Genomic DNA, 10,593 nt, shown 5'->3' on the forward strand with positions numbered 1-10,593 from the left:
GGACTTTCTCTTTGCCAACTTCTCGTTGGACTTCTGATCACCAAGTATGATCCTCCTTGACCCACTTAGATTTTCACCAGATGTCCGGTCACCCTTGACCCATCTGGATTTCTTCGTGCCAAGTATCCAATCAATCCTTTGACTTGGACTTTTCAACACCAGATGTCCGGTCAACCTTGACCCACCTAGATTTCCACTTGTCTGGCTTCACTCACCAGGTCTTCCCATCTGTCTGGCTTCAATCACCAGGTCTTCCCATTTGCTTGGCTTCACTCACTAGGACTTTCGATCTGCCTAGCTTCACTCACCAGGACTTTCACTTCTGCTTAGCTTCACTCACTAGGTCTTTCACCTGGCTTCACTTACCAGGATTTTCCTTCTATCTAGCTTCACTCACTAGGTCTTTCCATCTGCCTGGTCAACCTTGACCAGAGGAAAATTGTACCAACAATCTCCCCAAATGAACGATTGCACCTGCAATCTCCATTTACTATCAGTTTCCATATATTGTCAAACATCAAAACATAAACATCAAGACTTGAACTTGAGCCAACTCAAGCTTAGTCAATCTAGTCAACCTTGACCCTAGGGAATATTGTACCAACAATTTTCCCCTTTTTGATGTTTGACAATACCTTTAAGTTAGGCTAATCTCATAGCCTCAACTCTCCTTCATGCCAATGTAAGGATGATGGTTTCCTTCATTCTTCTCCTTTACTAGAGGGCAAACTCCCTCTTTAGGTAATGAAGACCTAACTTAACCACACATTCTCCCCCTATTGGCATACATAAAAAACTCTTCCTCTGAAGAGTTACCCAACGTTGTTCACAACTTCACTCGTTGTTCACAACACCATTATGAAGGTTCCATACTCTTCATTATCTTTAATGCTCATCCTTGAGCAATAACCAACAAACAGTGAGGATATCCACTCCCCATTGTACTTAAAATGCTCAACCTTGAGCATTTACGCTAAAGAAGGTTAACCACCTTCCAAGATGTATGAAAAATAGTTTTCATGTCTTTAAAGAGTAACTCCCCCTAAAGACATGCACGTAACTTCTGTCATTGCACCAACAATGACTTGGAATCTCTAAACATATAGAAAACCCAAATTTAGAAGGTTTTGAGGTTCAAAAATTCAATATTGAAACCATACCTCAACCTAAACCTCTACTTAGTCTTCCTTAACCAATCTATCCTTATTTTCATCATGAAAACTCCCGCTAAATGTATACAAATGTGTTTTGAGGGGTAAGGAATGGTTACATAGACTAAAAAAGTTGAAATCTAGCTTACCCAGCTAAAATCAGCATTTCAATCGATTGGAGTTGGGTCCCAATCGATTGAACCCATCTGAATCGATCCACTGATCGATTCAGGCTGTGTGGATCGATCCAGCAAGCTTCTGCTCGTGAGAAATGCCTTCTCAATCGATCGCCCAATCGATTGAGGCACTCCAATCGATCGGGTGATCGATTGAAGCTCTGAAAATGCTGAAATTCACTTTTAGTCAATTTCAGAAACTCCCCAAAAATTCTACAAAATTCGAAAATTCATGAAAAATCATGTAGACATTCCTTAGGGCATATACTATCAAGGAAAAATAGTTTTCTATGAAAATACTTTCTTTTTTCAAATATTGACACAAACTTGAAAACTTGTAAAAACTTTAGAGTTTTCTTCCAAGTTTGTGCCTAACTATTCAATGATGATTACTATCAAAAGATAGCCTTCATCAAGGTTTTCCAAAGTATATTTAAAACTATTTTCAAAACCAATATCCAACCATATTCTTTGGGCTCAATGCACATGACTTGTACATTAGCTTTCCCAATGATTGGAAAACACATAATTATATGTTTTGATGAACTTAAAACTCAAAAGAATGCACTAAATCAATATCTTGAGTTTTGTTCATCATCCTAACATCTCACTTGTATTTAATGTGTACGAAACCACATACAAGTCACCTTATAGTTCTTAGTGAGATGTAAACTTTGGTTTTGCTCTAATCTAAGGATCATGCATATCTATCTAGGCATTTTGAGGTTATAAACATCCACCAAGGATGTTGCTTGTTGATGAATGTCATTTGTCCTTAGTTTGCAAGGAATTAAAATAATGCATGATGCGTTATGGCATACATTAAAGATAAATAATTTTCAAAAGAAAATTTCCTATGACTACATGATGTATGTATGACATGACATGATATTTTTATGTTTTTCATAATAAGGCATGAGTGCAAGAATAAATATGATGTCATGACATATGATGAGCAAACAAAGCATGGTAAATTAGCATAAATAAAGTACCTAAACTATCTATCTAAGTATCCTCAAACCTTAGCTAACTTAAATTTAAAGCCTAGATTGCCCATTACTTCCCAAGAAAATGCCAAAACCCAATTTTGACATTTCTTTTGCTTTTATAAATTTTGTGCCAATTTAAAATTATATCCAATTTCTCAAATTATGACACATCTTACTCTTTCCAAGAGTAACTCATTTATCCTTTTCATTTTCAAAGGTTAACAATAACCTTGAAAATGCTCTCTAAATGTCAACTTCATCAAAGTTGGGTTAACTACCCTTCTAATCAGAGTTGACACTCTCTAGCCCATCTAAGGGGTAGAGAAAATGCTCCTAGGAACCCAAAACCTATTGGTGCTCCTTGGATGCTCTAGGTATTCACTAGGGATAACTTCCCTAGATATCTTCCTAGTGACTTTGTTAGGCTTCTTAGAGTCCTTGGTCATCTTTTCTAGGTCAACTCTAAGGATTGCTTCCCTTGTGACATTCTTAGTGACTTTATTAGACTTCTTAGAAGTCTTAGTCACGTTTGTTGTTGTAAAAATATTTCTAGGGATAACTTCCCTTGTATTTTTGACTTGACCACTAGGCCTAGGGTTAGTTCCATAACTATATGGAACTCTATGGTAAGAAGACACATCCTTTTTGATTTTAGGTTTGTATCCCAAACCTCTATGACCCTTGGATGACCCTTGTTGTCCTAAACCTAGATTTTGCTCATTTTGCCCTTTTAGGATATTTTCTATCCTTTTTAGGGTTTTTTCTAATTCATCAAGTTTTGACCTCAAGACTTGATTTTCTCTCATTAAATCCTTAGTTTTTGGTTTTTCATTTAATCCTTGAGCAATTTTATTTTTAGGCTTGTAACTAAAATCTTAGAATTCTTGCCTAAATTTTTATCTACCTTCCTAGACCTAGGTGTGGTCTTTTTAGCATGAAGAGCTACATGTTTTTCCTTAATGCTATCATGCTTCCTATTTCTATGGTAAATAGCATTAAAATTATATAAATTAGAACTAACATGTTTTTTACCATTATTTAAAGGGGTAGACTCAACAAATGATACCTTGCGTTTTACCTTGGAGGCTCCCCCTTGAGTTGTGCTTTCTCCTTGAGCCTTGACCGCTTTCTTCCCTTTGGGACAGTGACTCCGATAGTGTCCCCTTTGATTGTAAGAAAAGAACACAATGTGCTCCTTGCTCTTCTTTTTTCCGGGAGCGGTCTCTTTGGGCTTCTCCTTGCCCTTTGGTGCCACTTGGCCCTTCTTCTTAACTAATTTAGGGCACTTGCTCTTGTAATGCCCTTTTTCCCTACACTCAAAGCAAATAATATGATCTTTATTATTAACAATTGAAATTGGTATACCTTTTCTTATAGGGATGACTTCTTCTCCTTTGTATCCGGATGTAGAGGCTTCTTCTTGATCCGGCAATGATAATCCACACTCCCCCTCAAACCTAGAGGTGGAGGCTTCTACCTCTTCATCCTCAGATGTTGAGTATCTCTCAACTTCCGAATCCTCATACTCATGAAATAAGGAGTATACTCCTTTGCTTGTATCTTCGTGCTCCATAGAGGATGGATCTTCTTCTTCTTCCTCCGGTGTTGAGCATCTCTCAACCTCGGAATTCTCCTCCGCTTGGTCTTGATCCACGGAGTTGCCCTGTTTGGATTCTTCATTATTTTGTTCAGTGGAGGGGATCTCATGAATCTCGGCCAACTTTCTCCATAATTCTTTCGCATCTTTAAATTCTCTAATTTTGCAAAGAATTGTGCTTGACAATAGGTTAACCAATAATTTGGTTACCTTGTCATTCGCCTCACACCTTTGAATTTGTTCTTGACTCCATTTGCTTTTCTTGAGGATCTTGCCTTTTGAATTTCTTGGAGCTTCGAAGCCTTTCATGAGAGCAAACCATTGCTCTATCTCCATCATAAGAAAGTTTTCGATTCTAGATTTCCAAGAATCGAAACTCGTGGATACATATGGTGGAGGCACCCTCGTGTCGAATCTGAATCCATCTCCGAATTCCATTTGAAGTTGAGCTTGATGATGAAGTCTTTGACTTGATAGAATTTGCTCCAACTTCTACACCGTCTAGCCTTGTTGCCCCTTTCGACGATGATTCCGGTGAAGAGCAGCCTCGCTCTGATACCACTTGTTAGGGTCGAAATGTAGCTAGAGGGGGGTGAATAGCTCGTCGCGCTCTTCGTGCTTGTCGTTGCTTGCTCCTTGATGATGATGTGCAACGGATAATACAAGAAACACAAACTACAATGCTGACACTAAGGATTTACTTGGTATCCACCTCAAGAAGAGGTGACTAATCCAAGAATCCACACACTCACGCACCCTCCACTATGAAAACACTCCTTCACGGTAACTACCGAAGGTGGAGAAGCCTTACAAGCTCACAATATAACAATAAGAAAGAAAGAAGCAAAATACAAGTAAATATTACAAGATTACAATGAAACCCTAGCTTCTTCTTCTTGTAACTCGCCTCTTGACATGGATGTGCCTCCAAGAACCTTCAAGAACTGGCGGTGAGGAAGAAAGGATCGTTGTGGAGCTTTGCTGTGATTGCCGTAGAGAAGAGATGGAAGCTCTATCGAAGAAAACGCTCGCCAGCGTCTATATTTGCACCAACGGTCGAATCTCAATCGATTGGATTACTCCCAATCGATTGGGGAGGCTTTGGATCGATCGATCGATCGATCCAGAGCGCCGATGTGCTCTCTGTAATCGCCCTAAATCGATTGCCTGATCGATTCAAGGCTTCTCGAGCGATTTCCAGTGCTCCAATCGATCGGCCGATCGATTGGAGTTTTCAATCGATCAACTGATCGATTCAGAAGCTTACTGTTCACTTAGAAACTCTCCCAATCGATTGACCGATCGATTGGAGAAGTTTCAATCAATTACCCAATCGATTCATCCCATTTCTGCACGAATTCACGTCACCCAATCGATTGACCAATCAATTGAACCCCCCAATCGATTGGCTAATCGATTGGAAAGCAAAAAACTGGATATATCTTGAAATTAGCTTCGTTTTGCATCTGAGATCACCTCATTCCGATATCTGAGTCAAAAGTTATGACTTTCGGAAGTTTACTATGTCCGAACTTCCTAGTTCCATGCCAACTCCCTATTGGACTTACGACCGATAAGAAATCGGTCAACTTTTGACCCATCTGGACTTTCTCTTCGCCAACTTCTCATTAGAATTCTGATCACCAAGTATGATCCTCCTTGACCCACTTAGATTTTCACTAGATGTCCGGTGACCCTTGACTCATCTGGATTTCTTCGTGCTAAGTATCTAGTCAATCCTTTGACTTACTTGGACTTTTCAACACCAGATGTCCGGTCAACCTTGACCCACCTGGATTTCCACTTGTCTGGCTTCACTCACCAGGTCTTCCCATCTACCTGTCTTCAATCACCAAGTCTTCCCATTTGCCTGGCTTCACTCACCAGGACTTTCCATCTGCCTGGCTTCAATCATCAGGACTTTCACTTCTACCTAGCTTCACTCACTAAGTCTTTCACCTGGCTTCACTCACCAGGATTTTCCTTCTGCCTAGCTTCACTCACTAGGTCTTCCCATCTACCTGGTCAACCTTGACCAGAGGAAAATTGTACCAACAATCTCCCCAAATGAACGATTGCACCTGCAATCTCCATTTACTATCAGTTTCCATGTATTGTCAAACATCGAAATATAAAAATCAAGACTTGAACTCGAGCCAACTCAAGTTTAGTCAATCTGGTCAACCTTGACCCTAGGAAATATTGCACCAACAATATAAATATGTCACACATACATTTCATCATGAACAAGGTATTAACAAGTCATTGAATAGAAACATGGTGAATCTACATAATTCTACATCTCCAGCATATTACAAATACTTCCTAATCCTAGAAGAGGATATCTACTCCATTGTGAGGGAAGAATAATCCCAAAATAGATGTGAGAAGAAAGGGAAAGAGGAGATGCTTGCCGAGGTTTTTGATGTCTTGGGGATGCCTCCTTGCTCTGGAGATGGACGGAACGTCAAGGGATGGTGGTGGATGAAGCTCTAGGGTTTCCCCCGAAGGGGAGAACCCTTTCCCAAGAAGAGGGACGAAGTCCCGAACCAAAGATGCCCCCAAGAATAGGGTTCTTGACCCTTTTATAAGCTAGGGCATGGGCGTCGCACGACCCATGCCACAGTCGTGCGAGATCCGTACGACCAACTGCCTTCTCCCTTCAGGTTGAGTGGCACTGTCGTGTGAGATATGCACGGTCGTGTCCTCCTTCTACACTGGTTACACCCCACGGGCGTGCGAATTGACACGGTCATGCCTCTCTTCTTCTCTGGTTACACCGCACGACCGTGTGAATTGACACGGCCGTGCCTCCCTTCTGCTCTGGTAACACTTCATGGCCATGCAAATTGACACGGCTGTGCTTTCCCTTTGCTCTGGTTACACCGCATAGCCGTGCTAATTGCCACGGTCATGCATTAAGGCCGTATAGACTTGTAGATCATTTTATCACATCTTAACGTGGTATTCTTGAGTTGAGGTCTCCATCAAAGTTGTAGATCTTGAAGTTATCTACAATTCTGTATAAAAAACAACCCAAAACTCCAACTAAACAGAAAGTTATGGCCATTTTGGTTTTAGTCTGCAGTGTAGAAATTTCACACGACCTGGACACGACACCTTGGAAGCTCTAGACTCCACTTAAGCTTTGTTTCTGCTCCAAATTGTGTCCTGTCAATAAGAAAACACACAAAGAGCAGATCTCTGAACAAAAGAGTATTTATGCTGAATATATGCTAAGAGAGGTGAACATGCATAGAATATACGTGAATAAAGTAAGTGAATGTGCGTCAAAACATGTATAAATGATCATAAGATCTACGCACATCACACTCACAGACTTAAACCTTTGCTTGTCCTCAAGAAAATCCCACAATATAAATTTATGTATGTAGATGGCATGTAATAATCCCTAATAAATCAATATAAACCTATCATATAGTTTCATTTATAAGCATGATACAAAAATTATTTGAGTGTGGCATAATTAGAAGTTCTCCATGCTCAGTGTAATAAGTGGCTTAACTTTTTCAAGTGTCAATCTCTAAGCCTAGTTAATTTTCCATTTAACCATGTTCCTCATACTTCCGGTGATAGGCACTTACCTGCCACATGCAAGGTTCGTTCCCCTCAAAAATGCTATGCATCGTCTACACAAGGTCTCAAAGGAATACTCAGTATCAAGAGAAACATAGCATTCATTTCCCCAGTAACCTAACTCGGTCTTAAAGGGGTGAATTACTAGTTTCCACTCACAATAACTATTTTTTTATCCCTTTTTTTTATTCTTTTTTTTAATGTTTGCAAAGTATCAAACTTGAACAAACTTTCATTTTGGGGGAGGGGGGATTTATTTTTCCAAATGAGCTTACATGATCTGAATTTACCCAGTAATCAAAATGTAGTTGAGAGGTCACCATAGAAGTAAGAGTACTAGTCCGGTTCTATGAATCATGACTATTTTCAAAAATATCTACCATCAAAGTCAAGCATAATGTGAAGAGATCCTAAAACTAGGCCAATATTCAAATTCTTTTAGTAATAACAATGCTCACTTCATGCTACTATGGATAGGAAAATAAATACTAGCATACCAAATCACACAACATAAATATCTAGATGAAACGTGCTAGTATTTTGCATTAAGGAGCAAACAATCATGATGTGATGAATGATACAACTAGAAAAAAATTTATTATGCAAAAGAACTAAGCAAAAACTAAACTAAACCAAATGCATCTAATGCATCCTCTCGGACTTAAACTTTTCATTGTCCCAATGAAAACTAAAAATAATGTGGAGGAGATTAAAAGTAAGAGAAGTTACCAAATGATGCGTGTCAAATGCCCATGTCATTAACTTCTCCACCATGTAATTGCACTTCTCCTAATCTTTGAGCCCTATAAAATAAAATTGATAACAAAAATTAAGTAGAGGATACATGCTTATTATGAGGAAAGAAATGAAACTAGAAATGAACTAAAAATATGAATGAAAATAAGATTGAATTTGGGTTGCCTCCCAAGAAGCGCTTGTTTAGGGTCATTAGCTCGACCGCCTCATTAAATTCATCGAAATCTCACTCTTGGAGGGGTAAGATATTTCAACACCCTCCTACCAAGGGCTCTGATTATGGAGAGAGCTTTCATCAAAGGAGCTACAGAGTAAAGTATAACTCTCTCCATCTTTGTCTTCTTTGAAGTTCTTTCAGGTGGTCGAAGATGGTTCAGTATGAGCTTCCAATTATTGGTCTCTTGAAAATCTACACACCCAAAAGAAAGGCAAACCTCCCACAAGCATGTGATATAAGAAGGGACTAGAACTGTATTAGTATGAAATGAATATGTATCAAAAATTGAATCACATCCAACAAAATCAATTATAGGTACCTCTATAAAATTTTTCAAAAGATCACTAAAAATACTAACCTTGCATTGTTGAGATGTACCTGAAAGTTCTAACAAGTGGATGTGATTTTTTAATCTTGTATTGGCTCTAGCTCTAGCTCAAGTAGTGGCGCCTCTAAAAGTGGTGATTCTTGGGGCTTTGCTTCTATTGCACAAGTCCCTACACATTGGTCCACAACTTGTTCAATCCTTGCAACTCTCATAACCTCATAAGGTTGTGTGGATAAAGGAGGTAATTCTTAAGATACTACTTCCACAACATAGCTCCCTACACTTCCTTTCATAACATCATCATCGACACAAGCATCAAAAAAATAAACCAACATCAATATCTTTAGTGGGAGAATCATCTATAGGAGGATCACTAACTTCATTTATAGTTTTAAGTTGATCTACCACATCACATTCATCATCTGACAATTCAATTTCATCATAACACCCTGAAAACCCAGAAGGTAAATCTGAAAACTTGTTATCCACTGCATTATCATCACAATCCTCATCTGAAGAGTCATCATCTTCATATACATCCAGAAATCTACACTCAACCATATTAGTGTCACAGAATTTTCCAAAGTTTTCATTTTCATTGACCCTCACTAGCCTTTGTGGAAAAGGAATCTTTAGTGAAGGTCTTGGGAAAGGTACTTCCTTTTTCCCATATTCCCTTTGAGCTTACGGAGGAGGCCCAACTTGTTTATCTAGTGTAGGTGTGATCAATCATTGAGGGAAAGGTACTTGTGGCCTTTGGGAACTTCCTAGAGTAATGAAACTGAGTTCTTGAGGTCTTCTATTGTTCTTCTCTTCAATTCTAAACAAGTCCTTTTTCAGAAGTTCTTCATGATTCTTTCCACTTCTTAACTTAGTATCATTATCATTTACACTAGATCTTGTATGTGTAGGAGAAAGGTCTTCTTTGAACCATTTTGAAACTATGCTATTAATCTTTTCCCCTAAATGTTTGAACTCCTCATTCTATGACTTGTGAATTTCAACATTTTTAGGTGGTTAAACTGCATTTTGCTTGGCAGGCTCTCTTGCATTTATGGCTTGCACTTCTTGAATTTTTTAGGGATATTCCATCCAACTTTTGTTCGACCATTCATGAAGGTTCAATGTTACTTGATCAATTAATGTATATGCTTCATCTACACTCTTGTCCATAAAAGAACCTCCAACTGGTGAATCTAACAAACACTTATCTGAGAAAGAAATTCCCCTATAGAATATGTGCAGGGTCAGCCATTTTTCCAAACCATGATGAGGGCACTCTCTTTGTAGACTCTTGAATCTATCCCATTCTTCAAATAACTATTCTCCATATGCCTGAGCAAAATTTGTGATGCAATTCCTCATATAAATTGTTCTACTTAGAGGGAAAAAATGATCCAGAAATTGCTTCTCCAATTGTTTCCAACTTGTGATGCTTTGAGGATGAAGGGAATATAACTAATTCCTTGCTTTATCATTGATACTGAAAGGAAATGCTATCAATCGAACTGCATCTGCTAACACTCCTTCACAATTCACCATATCACAAAGCTCTAGAAATGTCTCAAGGTGTAGATAAGGACTTTCTGATGCTTCTCCTCCAAATTTATGACCTTGTATCATGAAAATTGACTCTGGGTCTAGTTGAAAACTTTCTGCTTTAATGTGAAGTTGCATAATGGGAGATAAAAATTTTGTGGAAATGGGTGCAGAGAAATCTCTTAAGGCTATGCTTGACATGTTAGTGCTCATGGATATCTAAAAAAAGGAAACAAAATGTAG

At 38.7% G+C, this 10,593-nt stretch overlaps 1 non-coding gene across 1 annotated transcript; it reads left to right on the forward strand.

Moving 5' to 3' along the window:
* Positions 1-10,072: 10,072 nt before the first annotated feature.
* Positions 10,073-10,178, forward strand: LOC122022065. The gene has a single exon (XR_006122811.1). It is a non-coding gene; the product is annotated as a small nucleolar RNA R71 (small nucleolar RNA).
* Positions 10,179-10,593: the final 415 nt, after the last annotated feature.

Source organism: Zingiber officinale, chromosome 9A (genome assembly GCF_018446385.1).
Source record: "Zingiber officinale cultivar Zhangliang chromosome 9A, Zo_v1.1, whole genome shotgun sequence".
Classification (NCBI taxonomy): domain Eukaryota; kingdom Viridiplantae; phylum Streptophyta; class Magnoliopsida; order Zingiberales; family Zingiberaceae; genus Zingiber; species Zingiber officinale.